This window comes from Bacillus rossius, chromosome 3 (genome assembly GCF_032445375.1).
Source record: "Bacillus rossius redtenbacheri isolate Brsri chromosome 3, Brsri_v3, whole genome shotgun sequence".
NCBI classification, from domain to species: Eukaryota; Metazoa; Arthropoda; class Insecta; order Phasmatodea; family Bacillidae; genus Bacillus; species Bacillus rossius.
The window spans coordinates 26859540-26885810 of NC_086332.1; the positions used below are offsets into that span (position 1 = coordinate 26859540).

A 26271-nucleotide genomic window follows, 5' to 3' on the forward strand; every position below is an offset into this window, starting at 1 on the left:
CAACACGCGTGGAAGTTATTTGGAAGCGCAATAAATTAGCAATACTTTCATCACTGTTTCATATTGTCATTAATTTTTTTACGACATGTACGCGTGTCTCAAATACACTATACTTTAGCCTTTAATCAGTAATTCACTTTCAAACATGCTCTTCGATAAAAGAACTGAAATTAACCTGTTGTAGATAACACAACGATTTTTAAAGACTTCGTTCAGTTTTTGCGTGATGAGATTATACACTGAGACTATAGTGAGCTCAGAACGACTTATATTCCATCTCATTGCTAATTAATTTTGGGATAAAATCCACTACCTTCACCGCATGAGCTTAGGACCCGGTTAATTTTTTTTTTTAAATTACTCTACATAGCTACATGAACTTCCAGAATCTTTGAAATCTTGCTGGCAACACCTCCCTGATGGGAGTGTCTCCGACTAAAAGTCGCGCTCAACTGCTGATTAGCCGCGAACGCCGCTGCTTTCGGTGCGGACGCTTTCTGAACTGCGCCGATTTGCGATTTCCCGCAGTTATTATTTTTTTTAACTCGTTTGGTTTCTAGTTGGTGGCACGCGTCGCCCATTCATATTTCACGGCGCAAAATCAATGTTTCGTGAGGTGTTATTACGGAAGATTTCGTGCGCCCTCCGCCCCGCGCGCCGGCGACCCACATAGCTGCTTCTCAGAAGGAAGGGCTGCGTGTCGCCCTTAGTGCCCTCGGCCAAGGGCGAGCGGCCTCCGAGCAGGCAGGCCCTCTGTCGGGACAACATCGCCAGGGTGCGAGCTTTCATCCGACAAGTACAGTGTTGTTATCTTTGAAATATTTGTGCAATGTGAGTGCATTACTTGAAGTAAGCTTTTGGACATACGCCATTGCTATGCACATGTATGTCTGTAGAAGAAAACTACAAAAAACACAAATGACAAAAACACAAATTAAGGAATAAATTGCTGTTGTCAGGATACACACCATACTCCACAACAGGAATATGGTCAACAAACAAAGAAAAACAAAGAAAAATGGACTAACAAAACGGTTTTTTTTTCTCTCGTTTTGACAGTCCATTTTTCTTTGTTTTTCATTGTTTGTTGACCATATTCCTGTTGTGGAGTATTGTGTGGTGTTTATATCCTGACAACAGCAATTTATTGCTTAATTTGTGTTTTTGTCATTTGTGTTTTTTTGTAGTTTTCTTCTACAGACATGCATGTGCATAGCAATGGCGTATGTCCAAAAGCTTACATCAAGTCAAGTACAGTGTTATTAGTTTTACACGTGAGCACTTGTGTAAACTTGTGGTGGCAAGTGAATATTCCACAAGTACAAGTAGGCTACTAAAAGAAACATGTTTGAATGGATTTGAACAGTTTTCTTTTAAGCTTTAATATTAGCATATGATTACTTCGAAGGTCAAGTTCTACCGATTATTTTAAAAAAATATGTTATGTTGACGTGTACATCAAAATTTATTCTTAAGTGTTTTGTCAACCTAGCTAGTTTGGTGAAAACGCTTTGAAACCCTTAATGTTTTAGATTCAATCGTATCCATGTGGGTAATATTTCAACATTTCAAGTAGGTACATATAACCAATTGCACCATGAATAAAAATGCAAAATCAAAGAAATACTCAATCGGAAACGATTCCTAACAAAAATATACTCAAAATGCAGACGATACCTCGTCCATTTTCATTGGAAGAATTAACGACCACCAAATCAATCGTAACATGGAATTTCTCAGTATTACTTAACCGTGTATTAATATAATCACATGTTAAATTTATAATTAATAAAACCACCATTACTTTAATCCGAGCGTGAATGACTTAAAGTCATGAAATGGTTAGGAAAATGTGTTACTTTGCCATGCAAATCTGTTGAAGGATGGTTTACTTTGATATTTTTAAGTATGGCATTCTGGCAAAAACTTACAATAAGAGTCATTAAAAAACCATACGTATCCATCCAATGAACATTATAAACCTTTAAGAATATTAGATATTAAAAGATTGTATATTAGAGCTGAAATAACAAATATGTATCGAAGGGAAAATCAATTAAATTATGTAGATCATAATTATCATGCACAGCATAGACAGAAATTTACCTATTCCTATATTTCATAAAACAATTTCATAGAGATATTCAGAATTTTTGCTTCCAAAAATTGTAGTTTTTCTTCGTAAAAAATTAAAAAAAAATTATTTTTTCAAATAAGAAGTTACTAATCTTTCGCTGGATCATTTAACGGGTGAAGAAATTTCTTTAGTATGTAAGTAAGGTTTCAAAGCTGTTGTCACTTATGTACTTGTAATTTTTATTTAAATATTAATTTTTGACTTTTTATGTGTTAATTTTTAAACAATATTTTATGGAAATTAGTTGCTCTTTTTAACGTTCAACTTTATAAAAACTAATGCAAGATACCTTAAGTTATTATTTAATTGTCATTTGTTACAATTTTTAAAATGTTTACATTAATCAAAATACTGCACGTAGATTTAAATGTCTAGATGCACTCACACACAAGCTGGAATGAAGTCGCCCGCCGCCAGGGGCGCCTGCGTCGCTGGTAGCAATCCAGACGCGCACAAGCACCAATGTGGACCGCTAGGCCCAAGCTCCCGACCCCAGCATGGCTGGAACTCTTCTTCCAGACCATCCTTCTTGTCCTGTACTGGACCTGCCTGCTCAGTGCTTGCACTGCTCAACCCCGCATGAATGAGCCCAGTATCTATGCAGGTTTTACCTGGGCCCAACTTGACTAGTTATAGTCTAGATTTAAGATAGGGGAGTAAGTCATGGCATCAATTGCTGCCATGGTTGGCCAATCCCCGAACAAATATATTATGCGTGCTACCCTTCCTGCATGGCTGAAATCCAGCATCATTAGGCGTATAGGCTTCGGCCTGGGACTAACCAAAACCCCTCCCAAACAAACAAACAAACTTTTTTTTAGTTAGGTAAAATGTTAGTGTTAAATTTCCTTTTTAATTTAGTGAATTATTTCTGAAGCGTAATAAAATGGGGTGTGGCTGTGTCATGGACTCAGCCGTGTGTTGTACGTGAATACGTTCACGTAACAGGTAATATATTCTATAAGTACAAAATATAAAATACGCTGTTTTTTTTTAAATTTAACACCATGTATATTCACTGTAGCTATTTTACACTAATGTTTTATATATACAATCGATATATTTTGATGAGAGCTGACGATTGAAACTCAAACGAACGTCGTAGCTTCACCGAGTCAAAAGTTTTACTAAATGGAAATCTCGAAACGCAGCAAAATGACTTTAAAAAAGCGGCGCTTTCTCCTCCGCCGCGCGCGATGTGCCACAGTCCATCACTTAGCGTAACGAATTCTTTGATCCTTTAGCTATACAGTGGTGTAATGAAAAATTTTGGATGGAGATGATAGATATGTAGCTGCAACACCAAACTGTATCCCCCGATTTTGTTATCATTCGTTGAAACGAGTGTCTCTCTCTTCTCTCACTGGTACAGTAAGGGGAAGAGGGAGGGTCTCTAAGAAAAAAACACTAAGTTCAGGCGTTAGAACTTTTCATTTTATTATTTAGAATTCTTTTCAAAACTATAACAAAAGGTGATAACAAAAATTTATATTAATAGCTGCACGCCACATTTGCCACTAAAACGAACAGTTTTGCAGATTACAAACATGCTAATGGCTAATACATTCATATAAATCTCCTAAGATCACCTCATGCCTCATTAGTCCACTATAACTAACAGTTTTGCAGATTACAAACGTGGCTAATACACTCACATAAATGTCTAGATATTTCTATAAAATTTTATATTATTATCAACCAAGTTCACATTGTTTTTTTGAATTGCCTCCCACTATGGAAGCAATTTTAAAGACGTATTCACGTAAAAATGACGAAGAGGAAAGTACTGTTGCGACCGTTGACGGTGACGTGGTGGAGGGTTGGCGGTGGCTGGAGGGGGAGTGGGGGGAGGCCTCGGTCCAGCGCGCGGGCGGACGAGGCAGCGGACTGTGCGGCGTGGAGAACGCGCGGTTCCCAGGGGTTTCCCCGCGCGGGCCTTCCGGGGGCCCCCGCCTTCTCCCCGGGGCCCGCCCCCGGCGCCCCCTTCGAGCCGATACACATTCTGCCGCGCTTTCTTGTCTTGTCTGCTCGGTGATGCAAATATTACAATCGATTTCAAACTTAACTTCCCGATGAGTTAGACACTTGAAACTTTAAGCATAGCTCAGAACTGGATGACAATACATACACAAGACTCAAAATATAATATAACTCAAAGACTCAATATATATATATAACTTCAACTACTAGTGACATTATTTTTTAGGTGAATATTTCTTATGAATCGGGATGTTGGTTTGTAAGTCGAAGCGTCACGAAGATAGAGACCAATTTTAAAACGTTTTCAAATAACAAAAGCGCGTAGTATTTGCATTTTCGTGTATGGCGCAATCACTTGTAACAGTTTTTTTTTTTTTTTAAATATTCGATGTCACGACGAGTAACTGACGTAATGAACCACGCTTTAAGCAATTCAAGAGGAATGGAAGTTATTTTGTGTAGACCAGCGATAGTGGATTCCCAAACTATTATAAGTCAATCTTCACCATTGGAAAAATATTCAAAGAACGTAAAAAAAAATCCAGGTGTTACCCCGTTTCGAATCGAACCCAGAATCTGGCTACTCAACCACCGTTTCCCCAGTACAGTTGAGTTTAACCCATAGCGAGAAAAAAAAATTCCACCAATCAATCCTGACTATTGATTTTGAATACCGTTCAAGAGCCTTCGACTTCAGTTGCGGATGTATGCGTACTGACAACTGAATACCATACGATTGCATGTGCTTTGTTTCTTTGTGGGATATAAATATATCCAATAAGGACCCTTATTAAGTTGATAAAACTAGTTGCAAACAATTGTCCATTGTTATAAAAAAATGAATGTATTTAAAACACTGAGATTGGCGTCTGCAGTTGTCACGTTAGTCGACTGCGCGTGTGTGCACAGTCTAAGGAGGGAAACAAAAAAGAATTTTGCACCTATCATTACAGATAGAATTCTTCAGGAATAAGAAGCCAATGAATTACTCTGTAACGCCAGAGATATACCAGTGCAAAGTTTGCAGTTAATTTCTGTGGAATATTTAAAAACTAATAATAGTTTCCCTGTCTATGGCTAGACAATTGAACTGAAGATGAGTGTTCTTTCCTCTGGTAGCTCATGTAGATGTATTATTCTTTTAATGGTAATTTTTAAATTTCTATATATATTTCATTAAAACATTACTTTATCTTACATAACACAATTGCATTTTTAAAACTTCTATAATTTTTAAAAAATAATAATTTTTTCAGTAATTCTTTCTATAATGGTATATATTGTAAGAAGAGTTATGCATGTAGACATAAAGTACACTCTTAACCCTCACATTAAAGATTGCTTTTAAGGGTGTTTTTTGTATTCATGTTAAATCTTAGTGTAATTTAAGTTGAGTAATTGATGCAAAAAAATGGAAAAAAATGAAAAACGTAAGCAAGTTTTTAGTACTCGCCAGAGATGTGTAGCATCTTAGCTCGCTAACGAGCAAATTCATATGTTCTCACGTTGCAAATACACGCATGATACGACACTCGGACACGGAATGTAACGTATAATTCTTTATAATAACGCCAAGCGTGTTAATATTCGAAAATTTGTGTTCTCGACTATTTTAGTAACGCGAATCACACTTATTTTTCGCACCCGCCGCTAGAATTTGCTGACGGTGCAGCTACATCGACTACTGAATACTTTTATTAGCAGACCGAAATTTTAAGCTATATAATGAAACTGCTCCATTAAAAGCTAAAAAGGTAAAAAAAAAAAAAAAAAAAAAAACCGTGTTAAAATTTTTATCAAACCGTTAATACCATAAAGTATCCTTTATGCTTTGTGAACTTTGGTTCGCGCCATCCGACACAGATGGCAGCACCGTGTTTACATATTTCCGTTCCATTCACGAAATTACTCCTACCAAAAACTGTATACCGAGAGCTAAGATGTGACACAGAAATTAAAAAAAAAGAAAACAATTGTTGTTATACTTGTCGAACAGTGCATCGCACGAATATCGAACACTAATGTAGCCGGCCTGACGAGGTGGAACGCGGCCGGACATCTGGCGCGGCGCGTCGGGTCGAGAAAGGGTGGTAGGGAGAGGAAGGGACCTCCAATCAAGAGGCGTGAAATATCGATTACCGGATGAATCGACTCGCACACGTGCTAACAGGTGTGGGTCGCACAGGTGCTCCTGCCGGGAGCTGCCGCGGGACCACAAGCCGAACACACTCGAGCGGGACGGCCCACAATGTCTGGTTGGGGGGGGGGGGGGCAGGGCATTCCTGCCCCCGGCGACGTGATGGATGATGCCACCACGTCAGCCCCACACGCGCGCTGGCGGCCGAAAGAGAAATACTCGAGCTTTTCAACACTAGCAGGTGTCGCGACATTCCCCATCATCGGTGTTTCTTTACCTCTTCGTGATTTCCCGGGAACCTATTAAAAGAAGTCAATCCCCGCCATATTAAGAGTTATTTTTTGTGTTAGTCACATGAGACAGGTCCAGAGGTGCGTGCGCGGGAGGGGGGGGGGGGGGAAGCCACACGTGTTCATGTCATCTTCTTCAAGAAGGGTTAAAGTTGCAATGGATTGTGATTCATTTTTTTTATATTGAATGCTTATCAAAAATGTGTGAATGACAATGAAAAAATTTTTGTAATGTATATTAATACAAACTTATTTTATTTCAGAAAAAAAATAAAAACATACTTATATTCATACTAAGTTATTAGTAGGCATATATAGACAGGGGCGAAAATCTGTAAGATTCTTGTTTCACAATTAACGATTTGTAAGCAAAAACGGGCCTCCTCACAAATACGGGCTTTTTGATTTTGGAAAAGGGTAAGGGGGGTGTGTACTTGGAATTTACGCCCATGTATCTAGCTGTTTGTCTCATTCTTTTGGTGCCCTCCAAGAAGTTAATGATATATGTGTCCGCCCTGTGTAGCAATACAGATTCATTTCCCAACTAGCTAACCGCTCGCGTTTTCGGCCACGCAATGGTCAATAATAGAGACCTTTAAAATTCGCGGTTTCGATGGCCTTCAGGATAGACTGTACATACCCCTGTACACTCGGGCAAATAACGCAAGTTCATTGGCTGCCAACTTGTAAGTCGTCTCAGATGGTTTGTCTGTGATTCGATCGTTCTTTGGTTGAGGGTTTATAACTGGTTGAGATTCGTCCAGATGAACAGTAAGCCAATAGCAAAATTATCTAAGAGGTAGATGTGTTCGAATTCTAGCCTATCACCGAATGAATCCGCGAATTTTTCAGGTCTCTAGTCATTAATATTACCGATATTGTACCTAGCATTGTAAGAAAATGGTATGGTGATCAAAGCCACGAGATATGGTTTATGTAACTGAGGTTTTATGGTTCGTTGCAGGAGGCTTCGCCAGTCTGCGCGTCTCTTGCACCTGCCGCTCTTCTTTGTCCGGCTGAGGTGAGTGCTTTCTCCTCCATTCAGTTGTGTCCTGTAGTGTTTGTGTGCTAGCGCTGGTCAGTGCCCAGGGTCGGAAACTGATATCCGGGCTCGCGTGCTGGTAGCCACAGCGGAAGTGACAAAGCATATGCAATGTGTTATTTTTAATGGTTCTTGCAACCTGGAAGATTGATTCGGGATGTAGTTTTGGACATACGCCATTGCTGACTACAATGTAGCCTATGACGTAAGAAACCTCAATAGCAGACAACAAATATAAATATCAAACACACAGAAAACAAGGCCAAATCAGGCGATGTCAAAACATTAAAAAAGGATTCCAGCACAGAAAATTCCGTGGAAGGAAATAGTAAATAAAAAAAGTTTACAGCACAGATGGACACGGTCCAGAATATCTGTTTTGTCACATCGCTGGGTTTTCCTGGGCGTCTCTGTGTTGTCGTTGAGATGTCTATTTCATCTGTTTGGTATCATCGTTGGGTTATTCTCCTTGTCGTTGTGTTTTACAAATTCGTTTTTTGTCTTTATTTAATGTTCTTGTTGCTAGTGTATCGTCGTTGTCAGCCCACTGAGTCCATCTGTGCTGTAATAATTCTTTGACTAATTCCTCCCAACGGAATTTTCTGTGTTGTCTGCAATTTTAATTTTTTGGACATTGTGTGATTTTCGCTTGTTCCACGTGTGTTCGCATATTTATCTTTCTTTTCTGTTATTGAGGTTTTTATGACGTATAGTGTAATAAATGGTGTATGTCCAAAACTAAATCTCGATTATATGCAATGTAATTAACAGTAAATTCTTATTATGATACAGAGTTGCAGATAATCACTAGGAAGCAATAAAATAATCAACACTATGAATACACGTTCTTTAATTCAAGGCGTGTGGTGAAATTTGAACTTTTCTCTGTATTCATTAACTAATACCGGCTGAAGTATCTTTAACTTCAGACAGCGACAGAATGCTGTTGAAACCTGACTTGCGCTATCACACAATGTTATTAAATAGGACCGTTGCAAGAAGTTTCGCTGCTTCACTCCCTTGCCTCAGCTGTGGGTTGTTGGACCTGATTGTCCACGCCACTATTCTGTGATTATTTCAAAGTCCCGCTAAGCGTTGTCCCTTTTTTTATTTAGTTATTGGCTGATTTAGCTTGCCTAAACCGCATAAAATAGGTTATCGAATATATTCATTCATCGTTTCCTGATTGAATATAAATAGTTACTCTACGCGACACAATGGAATCAACAATACGGGAATAATAATTTATAATCTGGAACGAAAACCTTTGCAACGTGGTCTTTCTTCAGGATGGTTTATAACTACTGTGTTATAGTTGTAAAACATCCTCCGGATCTTTTTTTTTACCTTAGAATTCAAACAATAGTAAACTTATTAACATTAAACAGGGATCTTTAGAAACAATAAATTTCTAAATTAATGTGGCAGCAATCCAGTGGTTATTTTTTTTCCAATGTTTCTAATCGTTAAAACTTTCCCTAAAAACGGTTCGCTTTAAGATCAATTTTTTTAATATGGCAATTCACTGATATAGTGACCGTAATTTCAGTAAGCTTATCGGTTTGTTACAAAAATTAAATTTTTTTGTAAGACTTTTAAAATTTTAACTAATAAAATGTTTTTTTTCCGTATCTTACAAAGGCGGATAAAAATTTTTCGATGCTTTAACCTGAAAGGTTTCGTGGTGCTTGAAAATTCAGGGATCGCAACCAGTTGGACTGTTACTTGGCATGTCTGGGTGTGTGCGGCTGGACGAATTAAACAATATACACCGCGTTGTTTTTAAATGCCGCCGCGCGCGGAGCTGCCGGCGACGGAACGCCGCAAGTATGTAGGTCAGGGTTCCGCGCAGAAAGTAGCGCTTCGCCTGTGGTTGGTCGCCTGCGGTCTGGCACAGACACAGGACGACTCACGGCGAGCAAGCCGCCAGGAGGGCAGGGGTAGCACGTGTCACGTGACCGCCCCCCCCTCCCACCCCCCCGCGGGAAACCCACGGGACCCAGTTCTGTTTCGCGCCAAAATTTGCCCGCGCGCTAAACTTTGGCGCACTACTTTACGCAGCTTCTTTCATTGCATGTCCGACGATGGAGAGAAATTTTTCTGACAAGCAACTTTTATCATCTCTTTTTTAGTTTTTATACTGGTAAATTTTAAGCAAGCCCAGTAGTTTGGAAAAACAAATTACTTTGTTTTATCTAATTGGAAAAAAAAACATTTTGCGAGAAATGATAGCTAGGGACCACGTAGTTTTTGCGAAAATGTTTCGAGTGTAAGTGAGAGTTAAAACACAGTGGCATCGTCTGGGTTTTCGTGATTGGTTGATTTTCTTTCAGGTGTATGTCAACTGTCAGCACACCAATCGCAGTCATTCAGCGCGGAAGCAAACGCGTCTGAAGGGCCCGGTCAGATAAGGCAATGGCTTCTCTTGCGGACGGTCACCACTCTGGCGCGCGCATACCTTGTTGCAGTCTAATGAGTGTTCGGAATTTTTTTTCGCGAAAAATGCATGACCCTGATGATAACTTAATCTGTCATAGATTCAAAAATAGAGGCCAGAACAGTTGCCGTTCTCAATTGCCGCCATTATAGACTCCACAGTGCTTTGTGTTCCCGGGCACATGTCACCTATTCATTGGCTGTCGACTGGCGACGTCTCAACTTGTTGGACTGTGATTTGGTTTTTCTTTAGTTGAGGGTCTCTTATTGAATAGGAGTATTCCCTATAAACTGTGTGCCAATGGAGAAATTAGCTTAGGGGTATACATATTTGAATTTTATCCCAGCGCGAAATGTATCCGCGAATTTTTCCGGACTCTAGTCATATCGGTGATAGGTGCTTTCGTACACTTTACTGGAACACTGATGATTTGGTTTGTGAACTGCTGAATGTCCTTGTTTCGTATGTAAACAACTACACCGAATATAATCATTTTTATTGAATTATCACTATTTTGTATGGATACAAAGAAGGAGTGAAATTAAATTTACAATTTAATTGATAAATTTACTTTTATTTGCACTCATTAATTCAAATATGTTTATTACTTTAACGAAGAGATTATTTTTAACAATTACTTTTATACATGTTTGCTATTTAACTTCTTCCGATCTGTGTTATTCTGTTAAGGATAGGACGATGACAAGAAAAGTAGGAAACGAATGGGAGTGTTTCTTGTTTAATGTGCCTCGACAAAGTCAAATCGATGGTTGTTCCAATCGAGTGGAAGAGAGATATAGATGCGGCGCAAGCGTACAATGAGCGTAACGGGACACAGCGTGACGGGACAATGTGCGTAACGGGACACTCGTTCGTGCGTGCAGCTGGCGTTCATCGATTTATTAGACGTTGTCACGTCAAAAAAATATATCTATACCGTAACCCATCAAGGGGTCTGACTGCTGTTATAGAGTGGGGGCGCTAAGAGCGACACTGACCCGCGTATCACACGTCTCTTCGTCTCTACGGCCCAGACTCCGAACTGGTGTGCAGACTTCGCGGCGGTAACGAAACTCTTAAGGACTTTAAGGGGGATCAGGTTAACTATCTGAGAATTTCAAATATTTTGATAAATTGCTTGCAATAAAGCTCCCGTGCTATTTTTTTTAATATATGGAATAGGACTTACTTTGGCTACTTGTTGAAGTTAACATTTGTGAATTGGTGTAATTATGATGACAGTCGTAGAAGAATTTCTGGGATAGTATTATCATTAATCACATAATTTTTTTAAAAAACTTGGCTGCAATTCTGCAATAACGCCTCGAAGTTTGTCCGTAGGTATATATTCTGAGTAAATTATACGTTTAGTTATTGCTTCCATGCACAGTAAAAAAAACATTGTCACTGCCAAAAAATGAGGTCGTGATAAAATAATAAATTTTTTCTTTCTTTAGTACTTAATTGAGTTCTAAATGAGTTTTAAGTCGCTAGTTTCGTTTAAAAAACACAGCAGTGCACTCATGACTATAATAAAAATAATAATGAGGATATTTTAGTATGTGATATTTAATGTATAATAATCTCGGAAATGCATTATGTCGTAGTATGTTAGAGAATCATTATTGCCACATTAAGTGTTTATATGGAATGAAAGTTGGAATTTAACAAAAACCGATGAACAGTCGCCTACGATAGTTATCTTTTCGTTCCGAGTTGTATTGGACAGGCGCTGCTGTCAGTAGTGAGACTTGCCCGATCCTGGTTCACAAAGGGATTAGGTACTTGAAAGGATCGTGGAAGCGGCGAGGACCTGGTGGGGCGTGAACCAGGATCTGGTCTGCTCGGTGAGAGGCGGGTGATACAACAGCCCCGCTACTCCCGTGTGGAGCGCGCCTGGCGGCAGGCTTGTAATCCCTCTGGGAGGCGTGTGAGTCTGGCTGCGGGTCCGGCCCACCACGCCAGCTGGTTTGTCGGCCCAGGGGGGGGGGGAGGAAGAGAAAATGAGATGTTGACAAACACGGCTGCGGTGGAGCGAGGGGGGGTGACAGGGTGGGGGGGAGGGACCGGACCAGGATGCAGCGAGCCTGCTCCGGCCTTGTCAAAGGAAAATACCGACGGCTCATTATCGCTTCAACGCCCCTAGCCGCCTGTTGCCTATCCTACCTTGACGTTGCCACTGCCCGCTCTTCCACGACGGAGATACATTTTTTTTTTTTTTTTAAGTCTTGCTTAATTTTCGTTCTTGGCGTTTCAATCCAACTGTTGACTCTAGAACGTAAAAAAACCCGTGTGTATTTCCGTTTCAATACTTATACACTTAATATATGCTACAATTAATACCTAGGGACAAGATTATACGGTGAATTACGATAGAACCGAAATCCAAGTTAATACACCATTTAGCAAAGAAGTTTAACTAAAAGCATTAAATCAATCAGCTTTTTGAAAAAAAAAATTCAATTTAACACAATTTAATGTTTTATCATGATAAAATCATTAAATGTAACTTATTTAGCATATACTATTATTTTAATCTTCTGTGTTGTTTTGTTTTAGACATTAATTTTACTAATGAGTTAACTGTATAAGTTCATCAGGTGTCAATAAAAAATTGAATATTTTTGTAAAATAAGTATTAACAAACATTTTAGTTTCATTTGATTAATACACATTTTTAATGACTAAAGACAATATACAAAAATAAAATTAATAACACCAAAATCTTTTGTTTAAAAAACGAAATTATCCCAGAAATAAAATAATAAAGCCTTGTCCCTACCTAATAGATTAAATTATAATTACTTTATTTTAAGTATCATTAAATAATAGTGTTACGAACGCGAGAGACCAGACCGCGACGCCAGGTTCGGAGCTAGCTGGCGGCCCTACACGGCCACTGACGTCACGCGGTGTCACGTGCGGTCCACTGACGTAAGGCATGCCACAAGGGTCGTCGCTACCCCCCTCCCTCCCCCAACTCCCCGCGCATCGTCCTTCCTCGACGCTGTTATCTATCGCTGAGTGGCCTTGGGAATTCCGCGGGCCGCCGCGCGGAGTGACGAGAATAAACACCGCCTTTCTCGATGTTTCGGGCGTCGGGTCGGCCCAGGATGACAGCCGCTCTCGTCGGTTCGAGAAGGGTGCCTCAAGTATTTAAGCCGCGACGCTGGCCTCCGCGTGAGTCGGTGAGTGCTGCGAGTGTGACGAGTCCCGCGACAGTTCCAGAATTCCAAGAGTTCCGCGAGCGAAGGGAAGTGCGACATAGGTAAAGAGGGTGAGAGGACCCCCCTCCCCCTGAGAGTGGTGTGACGCGGAGCTCGACTGGATCGTGAGAGAGCGGAGACTTATTGGCGCGAGGCTGTGTGTGTGGACAGGCGTGAGGTAAGGGGCGAACCACTGTCGAGCCTAGCTCCAGTGAGGATTGCGAACTGCGGTACTTGACAGACATTGTGTGACTTGCGAATAAACATATTTAAGTGCCAGTTTTTGGTGATCGGACATTTCTAAGTACAATTATTAATTTTAATGTAAATATTAGCAATTAATAAAATTGTAATAAAACTTAATTGGGCTATCCCTTAAGAATCCAGTTCTCCCCACAGAGGTGGTAACAATAGTAATGCCAATTAATATATTTTAAAAATGTTTCTCCGTCTTTATCTTATAGATGACGTAGGTTATAGTAATGATGTTTACGATACCTTGATATGTTTAAGGTAATTAATTTACAAATCGGTTTGTGTAAATATTTGCGTTTGGTTATTTTTCGAGTGGCTACACGGAATGCATTAGAGACAGAGTTCATATGTGCATGTTTTATTTTTTCTTTGAAGGTTTCGATTCAACAGTTATCTTAATATTATTTTTAAAAACTTGATAAATACAAAACAAATGAGGGTCACACAAATGGTATGATTCCTCTAGCCTTTAAAATTTTAAACAGTTTAAATCGAATTTTACTATCGGGGCTTTCTTTGTTAATCCATGTTTACCATGAAAACAAAATGGTTATATTCTTTGAATGCAGGGAAGACTAGGAAAAAATCACACTAGCCTAAAAATTTAAATTGTTAGGGCGGTTTTTGTCTAATATCCTACCTGCGTAGCCAACAGTTTCTTTAAATCAAACGCCCATCTAATCTAACAGTATGTTACTACTAGGCCTTTTCGGTCTTTCTCGGTGTTTGCGACTCTTGGGACGGCTACCATCAAGAAAACCTCCCTCTTTCTCTCGTTACCCTCGAACACTTTGTAAGTCTACGTGGATAGGGGCATGTATTTTTAGTGGAAAAAATCTGATTGCTAATTAGACTGCAATGTGGTATGCCTGCACTAACGATTGTTCTCTTGTAATTTGCGGCCGTCTGCAAGAGAAGCCACTGCCCTGTTTGGCCGAGCCATTCAGGACGCGTTTGATTCCGCGTGATTAGTGTGCCGACAGTAGGCATTTCAGCCAACCACGAAACCCAGACAGTGCTACAAAGTTTCAGCTCACAGCTGGTCTGAAAAGCTTTACGCGGAGAGTAGGTACATGGCTAGGGGCATGTCTTTTTCGCGAAAAGATTTAGAGACTAGCTGAGTGTTAAAAACACTGTATCATCGACTGTGTTATGTGATCGGTTGATTTTCTTTCAGGTACGTGTTTACTGTCGGTACTCGAACCACAGCAACTCCGTGACGAAGCAACCGCGTCCTGAATGTCCAGGCCAAATAAGACAATTGCTTCTGTTGCAGTTGGTCTCCAGTTACCTTATTGCAATCTAATGAGTGTTCAGATTTTTTTTCGCGAAAAAAAAAAACGTGCCCCTACCTACACAAAACGTAAACTTCTCCAGTTGCCTTTATGTCGGCCAGGAAGCAGTCAGATGCAGTCCCGGCTCGCTCTGTAACCGACAGTAGTCTTAGAGGGCCGGCGCGATGGACTGGATAATTTCCAAACCGACCGACGGCCTACTTGCGAAAGGTCAAACTGCAGCTCTATCCTTTCCTTGTTGTGTCCCGATGCACCAACTCACGGTTAGGCATTTTAAATTAGTTTAACTCGTAGCTCCTGAAGCGCAGATAATTTCGCTGACTACCGACAGCCTTTTACAGCCGAAAGGCGACCTGCCGATCCATCCCTTCTGGAGTGAGATCCGACGCGCCAGCTCGCGGTTAACTAACGTAATTCATTTAATACAATTTTTTTCTTACATGCGCTAAAAAAAAAAAAAAAAACATCTTCTTGCCGAGCTGACTGGCAGCCGTTGGGCGATGAATGAAGTCGCCCGCCGCCAGGGGCGCCTGCGTCGCTGGTAGCAATCCAGACGCGCACAAGCACCAATGTGGACCGCTAGGCCCAAGCTCCCGACCCCAGCATGCCTGGAACTCTTCTTCCTGGACCATCCTTCTTGTCCTGTACTGGACCTGCCTGCTCAATGCTTGCACTGCTCAACCTCGCATGAATGAGCCCAGTATCTATGCAGGTTTTACCTGGGCCCAACTTGACTAGTTATAGTCTAGATTTAAGATAGGGGAGTTAGTCGTGGCATCAATCGCTGCCATGGCTGGCACACGATGCATGCTACCTTTTTCTGCAATGGCTGAAACCCAGCGTGATTGGGCGTAAAGGGCGTCGGCCTGGGAAGGCACCTAAAAGTCTTCCCTTAACCCAGATGCAGCGTCCACCTCGGAACCCACCCAAGGCCGCGACCTACTGGTCGTCGAAGGGGAGGAATGCGTTATCATTCTCCGGCTTTCTCCTCGGTGAAATGGTGACGCAAGGACTGCGGTTTCCCCCCGCGACAGCCCTGGGGTGCGGGCCCGCCGCCGCCGGCGCAGGTCGTGACAGGCTCGGCTCCGCCCGCGCCGCGCCTCGCTTCCGGAGCCCGCGAGTGCCGGCCGCTGACGTGGCGCTCGCCGAAATGGCACCGGCATGGTCCAGACACCATTCTCATAAACGTTGCGCCAGCACATACCTACTGCGACTGCACGATCCACGTTCACGACACGACAGCTACACATCTACGACAACGGGCAGCAGCACTCGCGGGGCCCCGAGTCCAGGCGATGCAGCCAGTTGGGGGAAGAGACGCCCCCCAGCGCCCCTGGAGTGCGGTGGACTGCCGGGGAAGACGACTACCGACTCTTCAGAGAAGAGGAGAGTAGGAACTTCCTTCACCAGCCACACAGACAGTGAATTAGTGTTCCAAGTTTTCTGAGGACCCGCCACGTCATTATTATATATTTACGTTTCGCACGGTTCAACTTTCCGACTTATTTTAAGTCGGAAGTTCTTTTGGCGGGTGGTTGGAACGACATGAGTCGCTGCAATCGATCGTGACCCGGCGTACAAATTGTTTATGCCGTTTACCACAAGACAGCAGCACATGTAGTCGCTACCTTGTGTTCTGAATTTTAATAACAACTGAAAGAAAAAAAACCTACTGGTATTTAAAATTTAATACAAAATACAAATTGGAAGTATGAATAGGTATTGGCTTAAAAAGAGGCTTTTGTTTAATATGAAAATTTATAACGTCAAAATTAAATATTTGAAAACTAAACTAAAATAACAAGCATTTCATACATTTAAAATGTATAATTTCAAGTGAGAAGAGTCTGTACCACTAGAATACGTAAAATGTTTGATACGTGCGTTGTATATGATCAATTTTTTTTAAAAATAATACTCTAATATTTACATCTGATTAAATTTACATGCATAAAGTCCGTTAAGATGCCGGTTATGTCTGCTCGCGCAGTGTTGATCCGAGATCACCGCTGTGAACCGACCTGAGAGTCGGTCCGTACGGAAGCTCCCACCGACCCTCGTTCAGCGCTGCATGCCCAACGGCGCAACGGGACATGTGGTCGAACGATGCTAAAACCAGCTGATGACTTGAGATCACGCCTGAACCCTCGTGGAGCAACTGGCCATTAGTAGAGACCTGCAAATATCGCGGTTTCGATGGCCTTTAGGATACACTGCACATACCCCTGTACACTCGGGCAAATAACGCAAGTTCATTGGCTGCCGACTTGGAAGTCGTCTCAGCTGGTTTGTCTGAGATTTGATCCTTCTTTGGTTGAGGGTTTATAACTGGTTGATATTCGTCCAGATGAACAGTAAGCCAATAGCAAAATCATCTAAGAGGTATATAAGTTTGAATTCTAGCCTATCACCTAATGAATCCGCGAATTTTGGCAGGTCTCTAGCCATTAGGTTTGTTTCACACGGGTGACCTCCCGTCGCAGCGACTGAGCGACAGAAAATCGCGGACTTTAGGAGTCCGTCGCTTGCCACTTTAGTCGTGGTATCAGGATGTGTTTAGACGTCGTCAACGCACGTACAGCGCGAATAGAGTTTATTCAACGTAGTGCGCACACTACTTTTGGGGCATCGGAGTTTCCGAGCGTCTCCCTTTAGCCTCCGTGTCGCTGAGACATCCGCGTCGGCGGAGCATACGGATTGCTTGCTTGCTTGCTGTCTCGCTAATCCCTGTCGGCATTGCCGAAATCCGATACGCAGGGTGCGGAGAAGTGTGCGCAGTGTTGTTTAGTACAATGTAGAGAATTCTTAAAACCGATCCGCGCTATTCCGTGCGGGTTTCAACGACCATTGTGCCCTTACCATCAGCAAACCTTTATGCACACCTTGTTCGGGATGCACGTGAATACGTGATGGAAGAGAACAAAACAGAAACGGATATGCGAATTTTAGCTCTTGGACACAATTTGATTGATGTAGCAAAATTATTTTATTGAAATAATTTGGAGTAACGCCTTTATTTTACATAGATTTTTTGGTGTGTCGCTACATCCACTTATTTCAATAAAACAGTTTTGCTTCAGTGACACAATTCGCGGTGGTTGTAGAAATTCGTTCAATTAAACATCAACGAGACGCTATATCTTAGATACTTTCTGCATTATTTACAATTGAAATTTTGTCCCGCACATTATGTGTACACTAATTAAAAACGTTCTCGTAGTAACGCAGCTGGGATAAGTGCTATCCGGATGACTTTGTCTTTTGGAATTAAAACTTTAGCTGCAGGTTCATCGCGACAAAATAAGTTGAAAACATTCACACACACATATATATATAACTTAAGGGATACGGAAATTTCGCGCATTCATTTAGACGCAAGTCAGAAGGTAAACCTTCACACTCTCGCACTGTGTTCATGATTTAACCACATTTATTAGGACTCGCTCCTCTACGATCGTCAGCCAGCTAGGAGAGAAGTAAGCGAATCAAGTATTGCCAATTAACAAGGATAAAAATGTTCTCGCTAATAAATCAACCAATGGCCAACAAACAGGTGTTGGGCACACCTATGGCTTTGAATTCCACCCTGTGTGCTCTACTTATGGTATAACGTGTTTCCCAAAGCTGCTTGGTACACGTCTATGAAGTTGGGGATGAACAAAATATTGATTGTAAATAATGAATAAAGTAATTAACATAGAACGCTGAGCGTTTGGATTATATCTAAATGAATGAGGTTCTACAACAACCGCGAATTTGATTGATGTAACAAAATTATTTGATTGAAATAATTTGGAGTAACGCCTTTATTTTCCATCAATTTTTTGGTGTGTCACTACATCCACTATTTCAATAAAACAATTTTGCTTCAGTGACACAATTCGCGGTGGTTGTAGAAATTCGTCCAATTAAACATCATCGAGACGCTATATCTTAGATACTTTCTTCATTATTTACAATCAAAATTTTGTCCAGCTCCAACTTCAAAGACGTATACCGACATTAGGAAGCAATTTGGACCATGAGTCATATATGTATTGTTACGACCTATGTTGTGGGCAGAACTGGGTTCGTAAGGGATAGCCCAATTAAGTTTTATTAAATTTTTATTGATTACTAATATTTGAATTAATTATAAATAATTGTACTTAAAAATGTCCGTCACAAATCACTGGCACTTAAAAATGTTTATTCTCAAGTCACTCAATGTCTGTCAATTTCCGCAGTTCGCACTGAGCTAGGTTTTACATAGTTTCGCCCCTTACCTCGCGCCTGCCCACACACACACAGTCTCAGGCCACTCAGTCACCGCACTCTCATGATACAGGCGAAATCCGCGTCGCGCCAGTCTGGAAGGGGGTCTCTTACTCTCTTCGCTGATGTCGCTCTTACCTTCGCTCGGAACCCGGCACTCACGCGGCACTCTCGCGGAACTCTCTTGGAGGCTGGCGTCACTGCTTAAGTACTCTGGCGCCCTTCTCGAACCGACGAGAACAGCTGTGACGAGTCGTGTCGTCCTGGGTCGACCTGACGCCCGAACAGTCCAGAAAGGCGGCGTCCATTCTCGCTACACCGCGCGGTGGCCTACCGGATCCCCAAGGCCGTTCAGCGATGTGCTAGGTGTGGTCGGGGGAGGTGTTAGCGACGACCCTTGTAATCCTGCCAAGCGGGCGTGGCCTGCATTACGTCAGTGTACGGCACATGACACAGAGCGTGACTCAGATAGCCGTGCAGGGCCGCCCAGCCAGCTTCAAACTTGGCGCATGTCAGGTCCTGCGTTCGTAACATTATGTTTACAACTTCTTTTGTCGGAATGAACCTGCAGTCGTAGTTTTTCGGTCAAAACCACATTCATCCTGTATAAAAACAGCAACAAAAAATAAATATATTTTTAAAGAGCATTTTACAAACTTATTATATAACAAATTGTAAAAAAACATATTGCAAATTAATTACCAGTCGAATGAAATTAATATCAACAAACACTCTAATCTTGTAATAAATAATGGCACCTGTTTCTTTCTTGTCGTCCACAGTCAGATTGTCCCAGTTTGTTATAAAATGCTTTCATACATCTGCCCACAACTTCAATCTCAAATATTCTGTCACTATATATTTTTTCATGCACAGTTGTAGAGGTTCAGGTCGTTTCTTTACATCTGCCATCAATAATCCCTGTCCTAGATTCATTGTTGGAACACGAGGCGCGATCTCCCTACTCCGCGGTGTCACTTGCAGGCCATTGAAGCCGCTTCAGTTCTGTCGCCCGCGTGAAGGGACACGAGTGTTTCATTGTCCTCGACTGTTCGACGTGGCTGCTTGCGACAGAAATGGAACAGGTTGCGTCTTTTTAGTTGCGGCGACAAAAAAGTCATCTGTATGCACAGGTAAATAATTATAAGGCTTTGGTTCCTTTACGAGCGACTTTTAAGTACCTAGCGGCAACAAAAAGTTCGGCCCCGCCCCTACCATTCCGAATTCGAAACTGTGTCACTGTGAAACTATTAACGTTGCTCCGAACTATCTAAAAATTAATAAAGTTTGACGGTTGTTCAGCAAAATTTAGATTATACAACTTTAGAGTACTCACAGTTAATGTTTCTTTTAAAGCAATCTGTAGGGACTATAAAATTCGTGGTTTCTATGACCTTCAGGAGACACTACACAGTCCTCTGTATACTCTGGAAAATAACGCCAGTTCATTGACTGCTGAATTGTGAGTCGTCTCGGATACTTTGCCTTTGATTCGATGCTTCTTCGGTTGAGAATTTCTCACTGACCCAGAGTCGTCCAGATAAACAGTGAGCCAATAACAAAACCAGCTTAAATGTATATGTATTTGAATTTTAGCCTATCGCTAATTGAATTCGCAGATTTTCCCGGTCTCTAGTAATATGTACGTATATCCTACTATATAGGCATGACGTGTTATTTTCCTTTACAAATGTAGTCACCAAATATATGCTAAATATTATCGGCTATTCGTACATTTTTGTTATGAATCGTGACACTATCACAAGATGGTACTTTTTTATATTACACCTAACTTCTATAGTTCTATTTTCGAAATGTATCTCCAAAGAATCTAGAACTAACAAAATTAGCCTAAACATTCAACACGGTATGCAGAACTTAAAAATTCACGAGTGATTTAAAATTTGTTTAAAACATCTAAAAGATGTTTGAAGAAAATGTTGAACTAGGAATTGTTCTTTTCTCACGTGCAATCTCTAAAATGTTTTTTTTTGGGGGGGAGGGGGGTTGTGGTTTGAAAGTGTTTAATCATTCTTTTTAATTATTTTTATCATTGTAATTTGCAATGCTAAATCTCGAAAGAATGATGTTTGGCTTTATTTTCACGCCAAGCTATACTGGGGTTACCTGAAGTTCCATAGTTGCTCACTGTACAGCGATGTAAGTCTGTGATTCCCAAAGCTACAAGGAAAAGGAATAACAAAATGTGATGTAATAGGGCTATTGCCATTTATAAGTCACCATCCATCTCTTCTCCCACCCTAACTGGATTATTGACATGAACATAAGCTTTTTTTTTTTTTAATTTTCGTTTAGAAGTGAAATCCAGATTGAAATCTTTGAACCAATTTCTATTCTGCCGCCTAGTGCTGAGCTCTAATATCCTATGCGACGCCATCGTCGCAAGACTGCTGAAATACAAATTTTTTAGTGTAGCCCTGATTTTACGCGATGGAGGCCTGATATGTTGAAGGTGTGGCAGATAGCGCTACTAACACAGAAACACATTTTCTAAACTTTTACAAAAGTTTACTTTGGAAACCATTTGCCATAAAATAGTTTCTAATACTACAATAAATATATTGTAAATTTGTACAAAATCACAACTATGGTTATTTTTTCATTTACGAAATAGGTTTTTTTATATATAATACTGAGTATTTCTTACAAACATTTGTGCATAATTTTATATTTTAATTAATATTTCATTCAAGCATATATATTTTTTAAAACCATTGAAAAGATAATCGACTATTCAACAATTTTACTGTATTTTGTTGCAGATATCATGTTTATTAGGTAGGCCTATGCGCAGTTAATCCTGAAAAGTTATTCAGGGAACTGTTTACAAATAACTATCGGAGACGCTGGGACAACACAAAGAATAAGTAAGAATCCGAATTCGGTATTACAGCTGACATTAGTTTGTAGTTATTCAATTTTTTCCATGTAAATGTAAAAATTTACTAATACCTGTAATTTGACACGAATCTTATGTTCCATCCACACACACACACACACATATAATTGTGTTCTGCGACGGAGTTGTACCCGAGTGTGGAGGCATTCGCTCGGGTTCCAAATGGACATATCGGCCTGCTAAATGAATGTTAGTGTTTTTTTGATGAACGCTAAAAGTGAACGATTAAAGACTTACTTTTGCGAGAAATAATAATTGATTCGTGCCACCCAAAAACAGAAGTTGGACTGTCTTTCATATTTTGTTAATGCTTGTAGCTTCGGGGGGTCAAGGACAAACATTGGCGTGTAGTGAGCAACAATGGGAGTTGAGGTGACCCCGGCATGAACAGGCGTAGAAATACGCATGACTAGAGACCCGGAAAATTCGCGGATTCAATGACCTCCAGGATAGACTCCAATATCCTCTACACACTCGGGCAAATGCCAACTGTTCATTGGCTGCTGACTTGTGAGTCGTCTCGACTGGGTGGCCTGTGATTCGACACTTCTATGAGTGAGGATCTCTAATTGGCCCTCAGTCCTGCAGATTAACAGAGAACCAATGACAGAAGCAGCACTAAGGTATAATTACTTGAATTTTAGCATAACACGAAATGAACCCGCGAATTTTCCTGGTCTCTACGCATGACTAAGCACAGAGAGGCTAAAGACGTGGTCTCCGAACCACCCGGGGGACAGCCTCGGCGCTCGCCAGGAGGTGGTGCGCACAGCCTCCGAGGACCCCGCGGGCGTCACAAGCCAGGCGGCGTCGGGAAGAAAGCGCCGGGTTATTCCGGCGGGTCCCGAACAACGACGCAGGAAGCAGCGGGCCCAGGAAGACGCGGTGACGACAGCCGGCGGATCGGAGGCAGCGGGTCGTGTCCCGAGGTGAGACAGACGCGGCCATTGTTGTCGCCGGTCACGAGCAGCCGGCGAGGGGGAGAGGGAGCGGGGAAAGAAGAGAGGCCGGCGGGGAAACCCTGCTCGGAAGCGATCTCAGTCTCCGGGTGTAGTGGCGATTGGCGATTGGCGATTGGCGTAGCGACCGCGCCGGTATTCCCGCCGCTCTGGAACCCGGGGGACCAGCCGACATGTCGTCTCTGAAATCGACGTGCTAGCTTCTGTCGATGGATCGAAATATTTTTTTTTATATATAATTCGGTTCGACAAGTTGAGGATGACATCTCGGTGTAGTTGTAGGTACAGCGTGGGCTCGATTTTATTCTTTAGAATTTTGGCCCGATATCTAGTGGGCGACATGTTCATGCTCACACGTTCCGTTGCGATATCTCGAGCGCCATACGTCGAGATATTTTTAAACTTCAGGCGATGCCGTTGAGATCGGCATGTCGAACTGTTCGTTTCTGTTCGTTTCTGACGTCGAACAGTCCTGCCCTTGGTCGGTGGCATGTCTCGAAGGGGGGGTCACTGGGGGGGTCACTGGGGGGTTGTCAACCACGCGAGCCCACCCCGTGTGACTTCTCGCCGCCGCTCCCACGCGAGAGTTTTAGGCACGTCCGTGTCTCGCCGAGAGACGCCGCGGCGCGACTCATCTTCCGGGAACACCCTCGCCGCTCCCAGTGTTCGCATGTGTTTCCTCGCCGCGGGTAAGCGTCGTTCCTCGTACCGCAGCTGTCCCCGGCTTGTGCAATACCGCTCCTCGCTTACCCACGGGGGGAATCAGCGTGGGAAAAAAATCTGGACGGAAGGACAGTTGTTTCTTCTCGTCTTGTGTCGTAGAAAGCGTAGATTACTCCGCGGTCAAACACGGAACTGACCGGCAGAATAGATCAATCTAATCCTTGGCTATAAACGCTATTCCTATACGAGCGTCTACAATATTCAAGAAACGTGAGCACTGTGTTCGCATTGAAATGGTCGCTCTAAATTTGCCGCCAGACGAAAGGTGTGAAGCGACAAAGAAATCGTAATAACAAAAGTGACGTGAATTGAGGTTGTTTAGCTGTAGTTGTATCAATTTTAGCTTTCAATTTTAGTTTGTTTGTACAACCAGTAAAACACACAACTAATAGAAGCTATATGTTTATATATATATATATATATATATATATGCTCCAATAACTTTAAAGAGTAAAACATATTTTTTTAATCGTATCTGTAAATTTAAGTGGTTGATAGTTAATTATCTAAATTACTACGAGATTATGAGTACACCTATCTTTGTTAAAATCATTTAATCTTGATTTATACTGTAAAAATGCAATATTATGAAAGATTTACATGAATTCTGCAAGAAAATTAGAGTACTTTTTTTCTGATTTGAAACAGTGCCGCAAATCTGAAGGATTCTCAAGAGGACGAAGGGGGGGGGGGGGGGGAGTTCTGTGTGCAGGTTTTAACCGACACAAGTCATCTCTGGCTAGGGTGTTGTACACTGCCCATATATGTATTGGCCTGCATGCATGCAATAAGCAGAAAACTTTAAAATATACGGAAAGTTTTTTCCATAAAACATAGTTTTAACATTTACGTTCGTCAGCCCCGTTTCACCTGTTACTAGTTTGCAAGTGTCAGCGTGTCCCCCCAGTGAGTGATGGTCGGAGGGGGGGGGGGGGGGGGCGCATACCTGACTCCCACGGGAATTGCTTCCATGATAGGAAATGTTCTTCTCGGTGGAGAGACGTGGGTCATCAGGGGGGACGCACCACAACGCCGAACGTACAATAACGCCGAAAACCATAACGCCGAATGCCAAATTGACTACAACGCCGACAGCTAGAAAACTGCTGTGTACCACAACGCCGAAATACATTAACGTCGAAAAATGTCATTGCAGGACTGCCGCAAAGGTTAGGTTAGGTAAGGTTAGCACACAAATTCATTCAGTTGTTTTTTTATTTTGCTCCTGTGCCCCCCTCCCCCCCCCCCCCCCCCCCGCAGCAACATTTTTCGGCGTTACTGTATTTCGGCGTTGTGGTAACGACCCTTAAATGTGCTTCTCGGTGGATAGACGTGGGTCATCAGGGACAGCTGTTGCAGCGGCCAGCGCGCGGGAAGTCTTGTCGCGACCTGCACAGCGTCGCGGGGTCGCGCTGACGTCTGGGGGAGCAGATGGACGGTAGAGACACGTGGTTGGGGGGGGGGGGAACCCCCGCCGACAAACCGCCCCTAGCGCAGCTGGTCGGTGCACGTCACGTCCGGCAATGCTCGCGGAGATAATGCTAATGATGCCAGCCGTGAAATTGTGTCAGTATTTCGAGATAAGATTAGGATGCTGCTCAGACTGTTTGCTTATCAGACAACACTGCGACACAGTGTGCCGCAAACTGTATTGTCATCATAGCAGTTGCGGGCCTCGTGGTCCGTATGCCAGAACAAAGCATCGAACCAAGGGCCCGCGAAGAGTTCCAGGCCGCGGATTGCCGCCCACTACCTCTTGTTTTAAAATAGAGTTTATGTGTGGATGTCTGTGAAAATATGATGCTGAGTTACTTCTATAGTGTTGTTTAACTTGTATCCTTTGGTGGGGGCGGTCGGGGCTTTAAAAACCTACCCCCTGCTGGGGGCTATTTGTGGATAAGAAAGTGGGAAGAGGGAAGAGGGGAAAAAAAAAAAAAAAAAAAAAAAAGGAATGAGCTTTAGAAACGGGTTCGAGTCCCAATGTGAGCAGTTTCAGTCATACTGCCTGCCCGGTGCTCTAGTTGCCAGAGTTAACAGCCTGGATATGCAGAGAGCGTGTATGTGTGTCAGCGTTGAAAGATTGTGTAGTTTTGTCATTTTAGATTTTTTCTTTTCTTTCCCTCCTCCTCCCCTCCCTTTCCCCTTCCCTCTCCCTTCCTTCCTCTTTTCTTTTTCTTTTACTTTTGAGTCTTTCATTTCTGGGCTCTCAGAATGTGGTGATGATGTTGATGATCGGTTTCGGCGCGCGGGAGTGAAAGGCCCAGCCCCTGCTTCCAGGTATGCTTCCCGCTACTGATGTGAATTATTGTGGAGATGAGTGAAGTGACACACTGCACAGGGCGACAGCCCCGCCCAACACGACCCCTGGGAGCTCTCCCCGCGACAGGCCGCCACTCGAGTCCCTCGCACGCTCCAGGAGACTGCCGGCCATGTGGTAGCACAGCCAGTGCTCTGGCTCGCCGCTGTAGCGCACAGACTCGCGGCCGGGTTTCCCGATACGAGAGCTACATCACAAGAATTTGTCCCCCCCCCCCCCCCCCCCTTAACACCCCAAATAAAATTTCTAGTTGGTAAACCACAAAAGCTTCCTTGCCAACTTCACCGTACTTTTTAAGTCGTATCGAATGTAACCTTGA

General features: G+C 42.3%; 1 protein-coding gene across 3 annotated transcripts in view; it reads left to right on the forward strand.

Annotated features, from left to right (window-relative positions):
* LOC134530416 (uncharacterized) overlaps positions 1-26271 on the forward strand; it is a 211555-nt gene that overhangs the window by 91251 nt on the left and 94033 nt on the right. For all 3 annotated transcript variants that reach the window (XM_063365221.1, XM_063365222.1, XM_063365223.1), the window contains exon 3: positions 7509-7565. The gene's annotated coding sequence lies outside the window, so the exon portion shown is untranslated. The remainder of the gene's footprint in view (positions 1-7508; positions 7566-26271) is intronic.